Source organism: Acromyrmex echinatior, chromosome 7 (assembly GCF_024713525.1).
Source record: "Acromyrmex echinatior isolate Ae372 chromosome 7, ASM2471352v2, whole genome shotgun sequence".
In the NCBI taxonomy this organism is placed as follows: domain Eukaryota; kingdom Metazoa; phylum Arthropoda; class Insecta; order Hymenoptera; family Formicidae; genus Acromyrmex; species Acromyrmex echinatior.
In genome coordinates, this window is record NC_141858.1 from 12,776,011 (window position 1) to 12,794,447 (window position 18,437).

Here is an 18,437-nt window from a genome sequence, read left to right on the forward strand (position 1 = left end):
TAGTATAATTATTTAGTTATTATTCGGAATTGTGTTGATGTAATTTTAATGATTTTATTGAACATTTCAATTATGAACTTATGAACTTATGATAATCGTCGATTAATAAAAAATAATCTGTTATTAACACTTCTAACCTAAATAATATATATTGTTTATAAATATTGTTTCATTATTTTTATTAATTTTACGTTTTAAATTCTTATCAACGTATTACTGTACTTTGTACACTCTAATTAATTATGAAAGTCTCTCTTTTCTCTAATCTCTTTGTATCATCGCTTCTACTACTCGTGTCAGCGACGTCATTCTCATCTCATAGTCATTAATGCAACCGTTCACTTTGTTATAAGAGTATCCCGCTTAGAATGTAGATTGTCGAGTCACTTTGTAACACTCTATCGTGATCAAACAAATTGCGATCAACAAGAAAAGCTATCAAAGTGAAAATTAAAATACAATGCCCTGAATACTCTGGCGACATTGAAATGACTATACTTTACATGGAATCACACCAATCTCCTATCAAATTGACAGCCAATATATTAAAGTTTTCACTTTATTAAAAAAACGAAATATATACGTAATATATCGTATACATTATTAATATTCTACTTGCATAAAATATATGTAACGAAATGGTAATGATATATGATACACAAACATTACATAAGTAAATAATAAAACAAGTGCATTATGAATTAAAGATTCATGTTAAAAATTCATTAATTAAAGATTTATGTTAAAATTTTAAGATATAAAGATTTGTAAAGAATGCTAGTACAATTGCATAAATATCTTGAGTGAGTAAGAGTTTTTTATTAAACATTTAACAATTAATTACTGTTTTATTTTTTAAGCTATATAGACATATATAATATACATATTATAATAATCCACTAGAAAAAACAAAAAAATTAAATAATTAATATTACATTTTTATTTCGAATTATTACTTTACTGAACGAAACTTTTAAACTATTTCCAAACTTATCACCTGATAAAAGAAACAACACTCAAAATTTGTAAGATTTATAATTTTGTAAGTAATTATAATAAATTCTTAATGCGTTCTTTAGTTATCTTTGCCTGAATCGAGAGATATAGGAGCACTTCCGTAAAAACGCTTCCACAAAGTCGCACAGATATATTAAATAACATTTTTCGAACATTCAGACGTTTAGACCACCACGACGTTTAAACACACTAAAACAATGTTCTTTTGAGAAACACGAAATTTCGAGCGATTATTGTAACGCGAAACTTACCCAGAGATAATGACCACGGTCGAACTCGGCACTATTGAAGAAGGTAGATCCTCGCGGTCTCAGAACGGAAAGGTAACTGTCTGCTCGTTGAGCTCGCCGTGGACCTGGTAAGCTTGCAGGAGGTATGCACCTCTCCTACCTGGGTGTTTGATATACCTTTTGCCTCGCGAGCCTTTTGCTTCGCTTTTCCCCGCATATCGTATCGCCGCATAATTGTCGTAAAAGCGATTCTCATGTATGTACATCGAGATTCCGGCTGATTATCGGATCGTTCATTCGTTTATTCATACGCACACATGACATGTGTACGATGTAACATGCGAGGTATCATAATAAAAGTGCGGAAAATGTATTTTGCAGTATTAATCCTTCAGCAAAAATTTGGGGTTCTATTTTGGTATACTTATCTTGCGATACTTGACCCTCGAAATACATTATAGTATGTGTGTGTGTGTATCATATTCATTCATATTTTCGAAATTATTAAATGTGTCTGATGAAGTTTTTATCAAAACTTTATAGCATCAATTACCTTTTTATTTTGTAAATTATGTAGAGATATGTACATATATTTAATTATTTTATAAATTATGCATATATTTTTTTCAATATTTTTTAAAATCTTTTAGTTTATAGATTATTATATATACAACATAATGTGTATACATTTACAGAAAAAAGTATTTATAATAAAACAGTAAATTTTATTTCTATCCAAATTTTATTCCACACATTTAATTACTTTTTTATTTTATAAATTATATATAGTTTACATACACACATATATAAAGTAATTATGAGTTGAGTCAATAAATAATTTCAATTTGAAGTGATTTTTTTGTGATTGACAGATAATAAAAAATATATATATAACAGCGGATATGGTATCCAAAAATAGTTGATAGTGATTATACGATTACTAGAAATACAAGGAGAGTATTATTAATTTAATATCTTGTTAAGACAAACTATCGTTAAATGCTATAAATTTTCTATGTGAAATTGTTCTTTTCATTAATAAGTAAAAGAAGGGCAAAGAGCCAGTAATATAACAAAGAACTTTAATTTAACTTATGAAAATAATATAATAATTACAAAGAATAAAACATACATGTTCTTTTTATGTATTTTTATTGCGCGCGCATACACAATATAGCTATAATATTAGATCAGATTTAAATAAATAATTTAAAATTGAGACACCAGGGTGGCCAACAAGTTTCTTGCACGTGATCTGAAAATGTCTAACAAGTCGGCGAATAAATTCGTTCGAGCATTCAGTCTAGAATGGTGGAACGGTATCTTATAATTGGTGCGAATGATTGTTGCTCGCCTTGTTCTTGTCAAAGAATGCCGAGGATTCTGCAATTTGTAATAGTAATTCCTAACAACATATTTTGCGGATATTGTGAAATATTCTGGGTTGCCACACTCTCTTTGATCATCTTAATACTCGTTCCTGAAGATTATATCTGTATTTTTTGTCGTGTGGGAGATGGTACGCAATGATAAAGTGTGTGTGGATAAGTGCAATAATTATTCAGTTAAAGCGAGTCGCCGGTTAACTTCAGATCTAACATTAAATCCATGATAACTTTTTAAATAGCGCGACGTTTTTTTACTTCCCACCGTTAGCAAACAACATGTGTTTTCATGCTCATTAAATCCCAATTAATTATGTGATTATCTATTTAATTTAACATCCAGTATCTCGTTCTACTTCATAAACATGTAGAAGCCTGAGAGAAGCTTGGCACATTGGCCTTCAGGCTAAATGCCGAAGTTGCTCTGATGCAACGAACATTTTATGCAAGTATAACACGGTACAGCGTAACAATTTACTGTTAGCTACAGTTTTTATTTTATAGCCGGTACGAAATTATTACATTATGCCATTAACCGTCTTAAGGAATCGTTTATTTCCGATATTTAGTTTTTTATATTGACATTACATGCATGAAATCGATTGACAATGCACATGTTGAGTTCCTTATTGCTTAACACTCCATCTGCAATCATATTTTTACTTCCTTTATAATCTGAATCTTTTGTTCAAGTTTTTTTTACTAAGCTTTTAAAAAATATGAGAAAATTCAGGGTCACTTTTTAACATTACTATATCGAATAGTTTTTTCGATTATTTTAAGAGAGGAAATCGACCTCCGCTTTACTTTATTTTGAAAAAAATTGAGAATGAAATTTTACTTTTATAAAAACTATAGATTACTGGATTAATATTGCTTTCTATTTCGAATTAATTATTATAGCAACAATTGCACAATTACTGTAAAATATATTTATATAGATCTAAAGTAATGCAAAAGAAAGATACGAAAACGATAGTGGCATTCAGATTTTTTCTGTAGAATGCAAAATACAAATATTCTGCCAATCAGGAAGAATGTTAAATAAGACTCACGTTCCTGATTTAATAGGAATTGATGGAATCTCAAGTTACATATCTCTTTCACTCGGAACACTTTCACATCTTTTAACACATGATCAGTTTTCAAAGCACATTTCGCTTTTCGTGCATTTATCTCTCACAAATAGCCAGGGGCCTCACAAACTGTTAGTAAGCGTTTATGGAAATTATTATTATTATTATTTATGTTGTTAATATAAATATGTTAAAAGTTTATCAAATTTACATTTATAAAACTTCTCTTCCGCAAAAGAAATACATTTCACAAACGCTGTCTCGAATATAAAGCATCTTGGAAGAATAGTTTTCGTTTTCTAAAAGAAGTCTTCAAAAGTTTTTCTAGAAAGAGATTGTATAAATATTTCACAAAGCAAAATAACTAGATGATTTAATAATTTACTACTTTTTTGTCACTTTATTTCGTTTCTTAAAATATAATTGTACATAAAACTATTGCTTTTATTATATATAAATTCTTGTTTAATTCTTGTTTAATATTCCAATCGGCTTTTTAATATAAAAAAATTGGATGTATATATATATATATGTAAAAGAAAGTCTCTATAAATATTAGGAAATATTATAAGAGTTAAGAAGTGTTGAATTGCCCAACTACATTAGCAAAATGCATATTACAGTTTATATTACATATACGCCATTATTAAACGTACTGAAAAACATTAATGTTCGGCTATAAGTAGCCATAAATGTGACAGCGTCATAAGAAATAATGATACGCTATATTCGCTTCAATGTATCGAGTAAGTACCTTTAAAATTGTCGTGAGTTTTACTGTGCATACATTTTCCATAATTATTTCTATATCCGGAGTAAAAGATTGTAAATCCAAAGAAGTTGTTACTTCGAGAAAAACTTGCAAAGGATTAGAATAACGTCGATATATTTTTAAAATTAAAAAAAAAATGAATATGCAAAATCGAATCAATTTGTCGGATTTGTTATTTTGCGTTTGTCGAGCATAGATTTAAAGAAAAATGTTTTTAAAATGTTTTAAAAAGTTATAAAAATTAAATAGCTTTTGATGTTTCGGAGTTTAAGGTTAATTGAGATGTTACGTAGCTATATATCTGTCGTTGAGGTTCGCGTACATACATTAAAATGAAGAGGCCATATGTAAACCGTCAACTGCTTTTTCGGTTACGTATACACTCGTAATCTCGGCGAAGACGGATACGTTTCCCTTCGCTTTTACTTTCTCCGGTATTTTGTATGTTGTGTGGCGCGCGATCGTTAAATCTGATCGGGATGAGATCGAGTTCTGCAGTAACGGGCGCGTGCGACCGTGCATTTCAATCGAAGAGATAATAACAGCAGATATCGACGCTGACAGTGGATAGTTTATTGAATTCCAACGAGAGAAGTGACATCGATCGATATACATATTATGCGTCCTTTCCATCCAGGTCTATCGGGTTATTTCCATATTCGCCGATCGATCGGCGGAAGCCATTACGGCGCCGTTTGTGATTCCGCGGCGCGTCTGAACGTTTCTCGCGAAATTAAAAGGCGCCTTCCATGAAGGCGAAGGCGACTAAACCAGAATGATCCGTGTAATCAGAGATGATGGTGGTTATATATCGGTCTGCGATTTACATACATTACATTGATCAGAGCGTAATGTACCTCCGATAATCCTCCGAGCGCTGTGTAGGTTTCTCGGTTAATCAAAAGTTAATTCTTCCTTGGTAAATATTGACGAAACTTCAATTTCCGATCTTAATTCCAATGCTCTTGCATAAATGTAATAAAATTTGTGTAACAAAACCATCTCGGAGATTTTTTTCAAACACGTTGCGCGCTGTTAATCTTCCGGAACCGGTGGGTCTATTGGATTCATTCAATTATAAATCTTTTTGTAAAAAATATTATTTCAATTTTTTTTTATTACACCTGCAAATTTAGATTATTTCTATTAAAGTAATTTTATTATACATTTATCCCTTTTTATGTTATTTTCTGTTCCGTAAAGTTAATCAGTATGCTTTAATTATTATAAATTATATAATAAATAAATCTTACAGACCTAAGAGCAAATATTTCTTTACTTTAAGTAAATGTTCACCTAGTATTATTCAAAGAAATATAATATATATTTTAAGATTTAGTGATTTTTTTCAATGTACGAAGTAACCTTGTTTCGAGTAATTGAAATTTAGTCACCGTAATTAATTAAAATTAACGCGGTAACTTTGGTGATTTCCATTCCCATCCGATTTAGCAAAACGCTAGATTTTAAATTCGTCTTGGAGTCCACAGCTGAAAGAACACACTAGGCAGATCTGGAGCAACTGTGAACGCAATGCTGGGAATCCAGTCACTTGACAAAGGTAGACAGCCCCGGAGGTGGCGAACGTGTCGTCACCGCACGTCGCGGCGACCGCAATCCTTCTTTTTTTTTCCCCTCTCGGGTACTCTCCTCCGCTATAGAAAGTGAGCACACAGGCGTGGTGTGTGAAGTGTATAACGCGTGGAAAAACGGCAGCTCGTTAAAACGTACAACTTGCGAATTGCGAAAGATCTCGGAATTGATTTGGACCTGCCAGTGTCCGGCTCGCAATGTGGTGGCTGGAGATGTGGCCCGCGGCAACTAAAAATCAAATACGGTCGAGGACGAGAAGGTTTCCTTTCTAGAGATTGTAATAGGACTACCGGAACTGTCTGGCACACCGAAATCGATTGTCAAAATTGGATGTGGAAGCTGCACCAAAGTCCTATTATCTTTGACATAATGAACGTAGAAAAAAGATATCTCCATTACGACGCAATCAATTAATGGCTCGAAATGATAAGCACTCCGAATTTTAATATTTTTTATCGCTGACGATAGATGGTAATCCTGATAACGAATTGTAGGTTCGATGATCAAACTTGCTAGACTTACGTTGACAAACTAAAAGAGTATTGAAAAAGAATACGTCTTGTCTAGTACACTTTTAATTAGATAGATTTAAAAATTGTATGATAATGGCAAGAACAGACGAGAGAAGTGATGTATAATAGCTTTGATAATAATTATCTTAAACGAGTAGTCTCTTAATGGAAGCGTTACGAAAGAAGGAAGTCGTAATCGTGTTTTTTTATATCTCTGCTTTCGCATTTTTCTTTTTTGTTCATGAAAGTTCATTTAACCGGTACGAACTTGGAACGCCCGGTCGTTTATAATTGACGTGCAAGTCGTATCTCCCACGTTATGACATCCTGCTCAACTACGTGTCGTGTAACCAGTGCCATGTATTCGCATCATCGGGTTTCAAAACCGGATTCAGATACTACACAATGTGGTCGACAAAAGGCGATCCTTTCTCTCTTTCTCTCTTGAGATTGTCGATCGCGTTACGTAAACCGTTCGTCATGTACCTTTTTCATCGAATTGAAAGAGTTCGTATTTACCGGATTGGCCTTCCATGTGTTTGCTCGCGACACGTGAAGCTTCAAGCGAATTCAACCGTTTGAGGAATTATGAGTCATCGGGCACCATTAGGTTCATTTGCATCACTCGTGATGCTAATGAGGAGAAAACTGGAATTGGAGCAAACGCTCAACCAATGGTTATTTCCCACGCATCTGAACGATCGCATTTGCGGTCGTCTGTTCGACCCTGTTTTCCGGATAACACTGATGAATCTAGAGCCAGATCTGTGGATCTAATTGGTCTCAACTTGAACTGTGACCGCGTCTGATTCAGCCCAGTCGATTAATTACGCGCTCTTTTACTTAGAATTAATCACATTTATTTTAATTCCGCTACGAAATTATTATTGATGAGTATTCGTTTGTCATAATATGATTTTTTAATATACTCTTAGTTTAAAGAGGAATATGTATATATGTATCTTGTCCAAACACCTTTAATTAGACAGATTAAAAAATTATATGAGAAAACAATAAGAAAAAATATATAAATATATAAATATAAAACATAAAGTGTATAGATATAGTGTATAGATATCACTATATACATATATATTTATATTTATATATTAGGTGTTGGAATTAATTCGTAGCGTTTTTAATGAAAGAATGTTATTTATTTCACATGAGCATTAAAAAATACATTAATGAAAGTACTTCCCATCACTTGTAAAACGCTACGAATTAATTCCAACACCTAATATTTAATTCTATATACATATATATATATTTAAATATATATTTAAATATATATATATATATATATATATATATATATATATACACACATTACTGGACTTATTCTATTATAAATAGAATGTTATATAGCTAAAAATATATAAAAGAATGCTAAATGAATAAATGCCGTATTTTGCAGACCTTGTTATAATTTCCACAAGTATAAAATTATAATTCAGATGTTTTACATATGTCACAATGACATATGTAAAAAGTGTATAGGTGGATAGATGTGCGCGATCTAGCCACATTTACATTTTAGATGCGTATGCATTTTCTTGACACACTTTCTGCATGAGGTACTGCGATGAAACTCGCGTTAAGACCGTTTGATAATGAACTCGCTGTTACTTCTGATGTATTTATTTCAAACTGTTGCGGAATGATATGTGTAACATTAGGTCAATTAATTGCGTGTTACCTTCCGCCGGACGCGTGTAAGCATCGATATAAAAGTCACGCGATTTTTTTACTCTTTCGTGCTCTTTAGTATAGTACTAGTGCTAATTAATTATAATAATGTGTAAAAAAATATTAAAATTCCTTGATTAAACAGAACGATTTCTCTCTTAGCGCAATTAAATCTTTCTTAGAGAAAGTTTCGTTTTTCAACTGAAACACTCTTCCAATACTGATTTTCCTTATTAATATAAATTTTGTTTTATATTAAAATTTTTAATAGAAATTTAAACGAAAACATTAAAGTATTTTATTGAATATATAAATTTTGTTAGAAGATTTACAACTTGATTGTTTTTAATGATGAAACAAACGTACGATGCGTCAATTATATACTTTCGATGATCGTTTTTATCAATTTGCAGAATGTAAATCGAAACAAACCTTAAGTTCATTACGCAATCTGTGGTGGAACAGTAATAATTGCATGGCGCGAGAAACCTAGACTAGTTCGTGATTTTATCGTTGCTTACCTGCAATGATTACCTGACACAAATAGACAAGTCTGGACTGGTCCGGTTTCTGTCCTTGCTTGTCTACAAGATATTACACCAATTCGTTTGTGTGATGGTATAGTCATGTCGAAACTTATGTCGATCCCATTGAACCGCACCCAAGAAAATAATCGATCAAACTTCTTTGCGCGCTCCGTAGATAATAAAATGTTGCTTCAAAGTTTCACAAGTAGACTTTAATGTGCTCTCTCTCTCTCTCTCTCTCTCTCTCTCTCTCTCTCTCTCTCTCTCTCTCTCTCTCTCTCTCTCTCTCTCTCTCTCTCTCTCTCTCTCTCTCTCTCACAGCTTTACACTCACGTTATGCAATGTTAGGAATTAAAAGAACGTGAAGAAATAATAGTCTGTAATTCTTTTCAATTTTTCTCAAACAAAAAAAAGAGAACGGAAAATTTTTGAATAAAAAAAGGGACAATAAATAATTCTGAAGAACGTTTTCACTTTCTACAATATTTTATTTTCTCTATTATATTGATTTATCTAAGGAAAACATTATTTATTTGAATTATTTAAAATAGTAAGATAATAAATTAAATGTAATAGGTATGCCAATTTACAATGAGCAAAAGCAAGGCTCATAGTTTCGATCATACTTAATCTTTTTCAATTAGTTTCTAGTTGAAACTACAGTTTCGCTTTTACTAATGGCGAATTGACATATTAAATTAATTAAACAAATGTTCGCTCATATTTTACCCAAATTATTATTTTATTACATTGTTTTATAATAACGAGTAGAACATTAATTTTAATTGTTAAATTATTTTATTTTATAATATATTATATTTGCGTTTTAATTATTATTTGATGTGATTTTTTTTGCTCCTTTTTTCTGTTCAGCGTTCTTCCTCTTTTATATTTTAATTAATTAATTATTTTTTACGACTAAAGAAACTGAATAAAGTTTCAAACGTATCAGATTTTATTTTATATGAACAAAATGTTATTAACTTTTCAACTCTCTTTACTCAATTCATTTGATCTTTTTCATTATTTTCAATTTTTTCGATATCATAAGTATCATACTTTTCAATGTATGTAATTTTATAAATATTGCATCTTTAATGGTGAAATAAAAATAATAGCACTAATGCTGAAATAGAGAAGGGGAATATCCTTGCACTTGATATTCATGCATCGTGAACACGTACATGTAGTTTGTCGACAGTCGACGAGGTCGACAAACAAATCACTGGCACGTAGAAATCCTCGTGATTTTCGATCGAGCTCCTAATTATGTGTACCATATTTCCCATTACAAACTGCCGATTTCTCTAATGCACGCCGATATGCATCGTTGGCTTTGCCAGGCTAGTAGTTAATCACTAAATTAACATTATTTCCGGCTTGTCAATAAATTACAATCTTACAATTGATGATTTTGAAGATTCAAATAACATAAACTTTTCTGTACTCAAGCGAATATTACAGATTATTTTAAACTTTTTGAATTTTTCTCTTTTTACTCAGTTTTTTATTGTTTTTTGAAAAGAAATTAATTTTCGGGAAAAAGTTTTTTATGTATTTAAACACGGAGAGGCAAGCAATTTTACTGTAAATTTATCTAGATCTGAAAATCATTCTATTAGACCATCAAAATAATTACTGGGCTCAAATAAGTTTCTAGGATGTCAAAATTTTTTGCAACACTCTAGTAAAAATAAAAATTAAAGCGTAAATCGAATAAAAAATAAATGAAAAATAAGATTTAAGATACAATTGAAAGACACAGGCAATAGAAATGAAAAATAACAAGTTTCCAATCTATCTGAAACTGTGTATGTTTTATAGCCTTTTAGTTGTGCATTATGTTTAATAAAAGTGTCAACGAAATTTTTAAGAAATATTATTTGGAAATAAAACATTTACTTTTAAAAACACTCTATTTTACGTTCCATCGTCCAATTTACATTTTGTAAATATTTGAGCAATATCGTTCTTTTTATATATTTGACATTTTGTTCTTTTTATTAATATATTTACATGAACCACGTTTCACTTCCGTTATCAACGAGAAAGAAAGTTTACCCGTAGATTTTTACGTAAGCGTGCATTTCCATTTGAATAAAAACGGAAAATCGCATTGCTAAGACAAAAATCGCTTTCAGGAAGCGTCTACCTTTTACCGCGTGGAAATTTCAACGATATTGAAAACGGCCGTAACGTTGAAGAATGTAAAGCATCGCTGAAGCTAATATTATCTTTGTCTGGAATCGTTTGAAGGTTGCCACTTTTACAATTTACTTATACCGGATTAAACCCATGATCTCTGCCATTTTCTTTTAAAACGATCTTTAATACCATCTTTTCATATCTTTTTAACTTGCTGAGGACCGCGCAAAGTTGATTAACTTTACGTTTAAAAAACGTGTTCAATTATACGATAAATATTCAAAAAATATAGAAATAAAAATGCATATAGAAACATATATAAATACGATCTTAGATATATCCCTTGCTTTATCTAATAATCGAATTTTTGTTGCATAATACATAATATAATTAATAAAGAAAATAATTAATGGTAAAAATCTAAGCGATCAACACAAAATAAAAATGTATGGAAATATATAAAAATACAATTTCAAATATATTTTTTGCAAGAAAAGAATATATCTAAAATTATATCTTTACATGTTTCTACGCATTTTTATTTTGTATTAATCGCTTGGATTTTTATCATTAATTATACGTTATTGTTAATTATTTTTTTCTTAATTATATGTATTGCAACAAAAAAATGTGCGCTTTATCTAACAATCTAGTTGAATTTTTGTTGCGATATTATTAGATAATAATATGTTAGATAATAAGTATATACTACGCATTCTCTTTTTCTCTCTCTCTCCTCTTTCTGATCGTAATATATCCGTTATAGAAAAGGAATGAAATATATGGAAAATCGCATCAGCATTTCTTTTCAATTCTATATTTTAAAGAGAGAGAGAGAGAAAGAGAGAGAGAGAGAGAGAGAGAATGTGAATCTACCTCACTCTTTCTAAATCGAGTGACAACTTGAATGTCTATACTTATTATTACGTCTATGCATGATATATATAATTAACAAAGTACAGTTCGTTGTATGACATTGCCGTGCGTTTTCAAATAAGTTCAAGGATATTCCACCCACATTGTACTTATCACATCAAATATGCATATGTGAGAGTCGCACCTTTCTATTATACTTCTAATAAATTAACTTCAAACTTTCACTTTATTCCAAAAATGATCTCTGAGAAACTCGTCACGCGTAACAGGAATAAAGAATGTAACATATCTTGTTGCATATAAAGTCAACTGAACTTGACACGCCGTTATCTACAGCAATCTCAAGTTTAACGTTTCTTTACCGGAAGCCTGATCGCAGATATCCAGCCAGGAAGAAAGTCTATCGGGTACAAGTGTTCTCGTATCTGCTTATCTGTGGGCAGCGGAAACTCAACATGTAATCGCGGGAAATGCATTGGATGTTGCGAGAAAAAAATTTAGATCGCTTGCCTGGCCCCTTCACCACCTCGCTCTCACCTGCGACCTGTTTGTCTATCGAAAATGATTTCTCTCTCTATCGAAGACCGGAAGAAGCCGACACACGGCGAAAGGACGATCCTACCCTGGAAAACGAAAGTCGATTCGCGCCGCACGCGTAATTACGAAGCAGAAAGGCGCCTATATGTCCAAGTGCGTTCCATTGAATACCGTTAAATACCGTTTGTCGACCGGATGGATCTTCGAGAGATCCATTAGGTGCCGTACAAGTGCTTATTTTTTCTCATTTTTATGTAATACAAATTATTGGTATTCGTAACTTGAACTAATTCTTTTGAAAACTTCAGACAGGCAATTTTTTTCTATAAAGTTATTGGCAGTTTTTATAAAACTTTTATGATTCATATTGTAGAATATTGTAAAAGTTTCTTTACAATATTCTATAATATGAATCATAAACGTTTGGCTCTTCAGAGGTATCGTCTGGTAAACAATATTTTCGATAAAACAAATTAGAAATATTTACTGCAAATTAATCGTGTATGATTGCAAACTAATCTTGTATAATTTGCTGTTTTATTTTCATCACATATTTTTCTTTACGTATGAATAGAGGAAGAGTATCAAAAAATACACAACACGCTACAATTTTGCAACCATAAATGCCACAACGTTTACTTTGTCGTGTGATTACTTTCAGCGTAATTGTCCGAGCAAAGTGACGTTTATTGCCATTTTATAATTATTGTCCGTCTGTTTATTGCCTTTATAGCGTGATCAGGTACCTGCAAATTACAAATCGTCACATTCGCTTTTATGGCAAGTGTGTAAATCTCATGAAGTATTTTCAATAGGCTGTAAATGTGACATCGTTAAAAGATATATAATAGCTTGAATATATTAATAATAGCCTGAAGATGAGATGTGTATTACGTTTAGTCGCAAAAAAATGTACAATCACCGCATGATGAGAGAAAACAGTTTGGAATGGTTGTTCGCTTCGTGGAGAATGCGGGCAATTTTATTAAACGCCATAAACACGCGGATGTTACACTGACGATCCGTAGTAATTAAAAAACTGCGTTAAAATTCCCTTTGTCGCTTGGAAATGTGGAATCCTACGTTTCAAGTGGCATCGCTCGCACGTGTTTCCGTTATTGCAATTGAACCTTTAAAATTCCAGGGAGATAGAATCGTTAATTATTAAGTCCGCTTGAATAAACTGTTACATCGTTATGAGCTTTACAAATTACATTTTATCATTTTGTACGCTTTTCCAACGAAATATATTCATTTATGCGATTTATCCGCCCGATACTCTTTACTAACGTTGCTGGTACTGTTTTAAACAGAACCTACGATATGGAAATATGTATATATTAAAGCAGGATGCGTGGATTTATGTAATATGACAAACAGTTTTAATACAGAACAGCAATTTTTAGACTGATATACTGACATTCTTGTAATAAAACACTTTTGCAACTATTAAATGTGGAAAAGGCAAAAGTTTCAAGATAATTACAAATTTTTTAATTTTTTAAATATTTTTTTCTGCTTTTTATTACATTATTTATTGGTAATTTACATGTATTTTTTATTACTCTTTATATTTATTATTAGTTCATGTTTTAAATCACGATAGAAATGTATTATAAATTTTACCTTACATTGTACCGTCGATGTATTGATTTATTTATACGTGAACAACACACAATTAACTCAGTCTGTATAGTTGACGTAATCGCATAATTGGCACCTCGTACGGCATGCTAGTCGTAATCGACAAAAAAATCTAATTCGCACAAAGGTTTACAGAAAATGAAAGTCAACGGCACGTACATTCCACGAGATAAATTAGCAATGTTCGGATTTTAATTGCAAGCGATTGGCAGGCTCGGGCTCGTTTCTTTTGATTGTGCAACACCGTTAAAGATAGTTCGAAGTTATTTACGTTTATGTGCGGTTATCACTTTCTCGTCCCTTAGATATCTGTGTGAATTATGTCTTATGACATATTCTGTTCCTTCTTCATTTCTTCAATAAATTTGTCGGCGAGTTTATTTACGGCCCGTAATATAATATAAATCGTAAACATTTGTCTTTTCTAATTTATTCTATCTATAATATTGTTTACATCTTTCTGTAAATATTATTTTTGATAAAACAAATTAAAAATATTTTCTGCAAATTAATCTTGGTTAACTTTTTTGAAAATTTCGGATAGTCAATTTTAATGATGAGAATATTAAATTGGGATTAATTTTGTGTTCGACAAGAAATTATTATCTAATGAAACTGACATATGTAATAGCAAGAAACGATGCAATTCTGCGAAAATTACATGATGCTAAAAATAGGCACTTGTATTCACTAAAATGGCAGAAGGGATGGCAGATCGTTACACCGCGATCTTTTACATGATACGTCATATTTTGGTGAAAGTGAAAACGTAATTTGTCATCAGAAGACTTGCAGAAACGAATGAATACAATATTCACGTATATATGATATATACGACGATATACTGTTATACGATATAACTGTTTTGCGCAAATCATGAAAGTTAGAAAACAGGAAAAAACTTACGAAAACGTGACGAGGCATGAATCACAGTGTATTTAATTTTAATTTTGTGTAAATATTCATTTCCATAGAATGTACATTATATATACAGGATTATACGTATGGTGTTTCTTAAAGTTTCTTGAATAAATTTTTACTTCATCACATCCTTTACATAAAAATATAATGATAATAAAGAAGATCTAAATGATAACTTGTGTGCGCCTCGCATTATAAAAGAATACGCTAAAAGATTAATAATTAAGCTTTTTATTTGAAAAATTTTCGTGACTTTGATGTATCTGCAATTTGCTTGTAGATAATTTGTTCTAATTAAACGACAGATCGCCATCAATTTTGTGCAAAACATCAATCATAGATCCGAAAGTGATCGAACTTAGGGCTCCTTTCACTGACCTTTGGCTAAGTTCAAATTAATTTATGATTATAATTTATGATTAACTCGCAAAAGTGCTAATAACAGTTCAATGAATCAGAACTTTACTCTCTTCTTCTTCTTCTTCTTCTAAGACAAACTGTGTTCAGTTCTCATGTTAGCGATTGAGTTAACCAGCGATTAGCGTTAATTGGAATCGGTGAAAGAGGCTCTTACAGTTCATACGATTTAACAGGATGTGAATGAGCAGACATATCGCACGCTATTTTATATAACGCATCCTGTCATTTCTTCGTACATGCGTTTTATAATAGTTATCTTAGACATAGGACGAGTGTAATACTATTGTAACGAAAAGAGTTACATTTTGCATAATCGTATCTCGCTTGACGGCGCCGTTCGTTTCTTCGAAACGTTCTAGAAATAGAGAAATTAAGTTTCTCCTATTATCTCTTAAGTCGTGCAATATCGGGTAATTAATACATATAATATTGCAATAGTGAAAACCTAAAGTAAAAAATCTAAATAAGAAACAATTGGAAGAGCCTTTTTAATCTTACTTTAGAGAAAAAGACTGTGATAGTAACTATAAAAGTGATAATAGAAGTTTATAGTTGCCATAACTGTTCAGTGTTCATGTCTTTTTCGATCGGTATTATTTTACGATGTTCTTTATTATCGTTTATATAAAAGATGTGATAAAGTAAAAATTTATATATTGAGAAAACTTCAAGAAACATCACGCATGTAAATCTTGTATACGCAATGTATATTTTATTGAAATTAATATTTATAATCTTTTCTGAATGTACTATTCGTCGATTTTAAATATTTATTGAAATTCGTTTTGTTTAGAGAAACGAAATTGTTTAAAATGACAATTTTGAAAAATATTTTATTTAAAAGAGAATAAATAGGCACAGTATTTATGCTACACTGTTTATGAGAGATTAAAGGAGTCTTGACGGGCGTGCGTCTGAATTAATAGCGGCTTTTATTAACAATTTGAATAATAGTTAAATCCTCTTATTTAATCGACTAAAGCACGTTCACGATTAATGCTCTACATTATTCAAAGCTCTTGGTCAATTTGCTTGATAATTATTACGTTTATAAATATTTATCGGTCAGAAATAGCACTAATTTACAAGAAAAAATTCCTTTAAACCGGACTAGATGTTTTTTTTTGAAGGCTGAAAATACATGCGCAAGCCAAAAAATTCCAATACTTCAGATTTACAAGTCGATTGAGGTTTTATGTTCAAATTTTTGTAAAAAAAAAAATCACAAAAAATGACTTTATAATTTTTTTGTATAAAAAGTTAACGTTATCTTGAAATTCTAATCAGAAGTTATAAATGTATTATTCATTCTTCATAAAATGCATTTTGTTATTTCCATATTTTACTTTTAGCCATGTTATAAACGATTTAAATATAAAGATTCAAATACATTTTTCTAAGATTATAATGTTTTCCACCTAACATAAAAATATTAATATATAAAGAAGTTATTAAATTAAGTTCAGTACAAAGTTTGCTATAGGGACTAGCTTTAAATTTTAAGTCGTAATATTAATTATTATAATTACTATTAATTATTAAAAAATGTAATTTTAAATCTAATATCTTACTTAACATTACAAAAAAGTAATTTTCTAAAAAGTAAAGTACGGCAACGCGTAAATTTTTTAAACCTAGTTACGAGTTATTTTTTACAAAGAGTATCATGTTATTTTGATAAAGTGTACATTCTCAACTCTCATTTTCTCACAATACTCTCACAATAATCGACAAATACAATATAGTACATTAGTATAATTATTTCATTTGTACTCTTAATACGTTAATGCAATTACAGTCGCAATTATTATTATTATTATCTACTTAAAATCTAATGCGTCTACCGCGATAATCGACGACACAATTATCTTATCGGCTATACAAATTGTTAATTGCCATTAAATTGAGAATCAACGAAATTGTCTTCTAGAGCGGAAATATTCGAGATAACTAGGCGCGATGTGTGGTAATCACGAGTGTTTACGCTTTTGCTTTTATTCGTATAGATGGATGGATATCGAAAGAGATAGGAAACATATAATAGCTCTTGCGTATAATGAATACATTATGTGAATTGCAAATCTCGATGACCGATGCGAAAGGTCAAAATTGACGCGGTAATGCAGACAATAACTTTCTTTACAATTTCACGCCGAAATATTTTTATTCCTCAATTGTTACAAATTGGATGGGTCATATGCATAATGAATTATGCGAGTTGCAAAACTGGCCAAAATAAATGGTCAAAATTAATGCAATAATTTTCTTTGCAATTTCACACAAAAATGTTTTTATTCCTTAATTGTTATAAATTGGATACAAAAGTTTTTTCTTCGCGCCATACTACATATAAAATCAAATAATTCTCTTTTACGTGTACATTACAAATATTCTATTAATTTAGATATTTAAGATTATAAAGATTAATAATTATTTCCATTATTTTATTCTTTAGAAGTCTGAATTTTCAGAGAGAATACTTATCTACGTTTTTTAGATTTATTAATATTATATATATATATATATATATATATATATATATAACGATTTTTTTCACGTTATAATGTTTATAATGTTTCTTCATGATAAGTGATACATCATTCGAATATGTATAATTTGTGTATTTCAAAACTTTTTCATATTAACCGAAAAATACCCAAAGTTTAATATCCTCCTTTTATTTTCAGCGTCATGACGTTATAAAGTTGAATTATGAGATTATGAAAGTAAAGATTACTCAGGACCGTATTATCTCACGAAACTATCAAAGAGACAATATGTTCGCTATCCTTTTTTTCCATCTGATTCCAGCGCACGCGTCGTGAAACATAATGCGCTCTTTAAATGGTCGTGGAGGCAGCTTTGCGAAAGAGGCTGCACAAATGAGCGGCTATCTGTGAACCGACGCTTCAAGATCGCCAAATAAAGCACGACCAGGAGAGAAAACGCATAGTAAGACGCGTATAGTAGTTGATGTAACGCTATTTGTGCAATCTTGTTACCTGAGCTATTTGGCATTGTACGCTTTGTAATTTACGTCGACCGTATGACACAACAGTGATTATAATTAGACTAATTAGTAATTTATGATTA

The 18,437-nt window shown here is 30.8% G+C and overlaps 2 protein-coding genes across 18 annotated transcripts in view; one reads left to right on the plus strand and one right to left on the minus strand.

The window, feature by feature from the left end:
* b6 (pentraxin-related protein b6) overlaps window positions 1–7,590 on the minus strand; it is a 35,585-nt gene extending 27,995 nt beyond the window's left edge. The window contains exon 1 of the mRNA XM_011066497.2: window positions 1,269–7,590. The gene's annotated coding sequence lies outside the window, so the exon portion shown is untranslated. The remainder of the gene's footprint in view (window positions 1–1,268) is intronic.
* The window catches only part of LOC105152304 (uncharacterized), a 327,635-nt gene that overhangs the window by 247,627 nt on the left and 61,571 nt on the right, over window positions 1–18,437 (plus strand). The gene's annotated exons all lie outside the window — the stretch shown is intronic.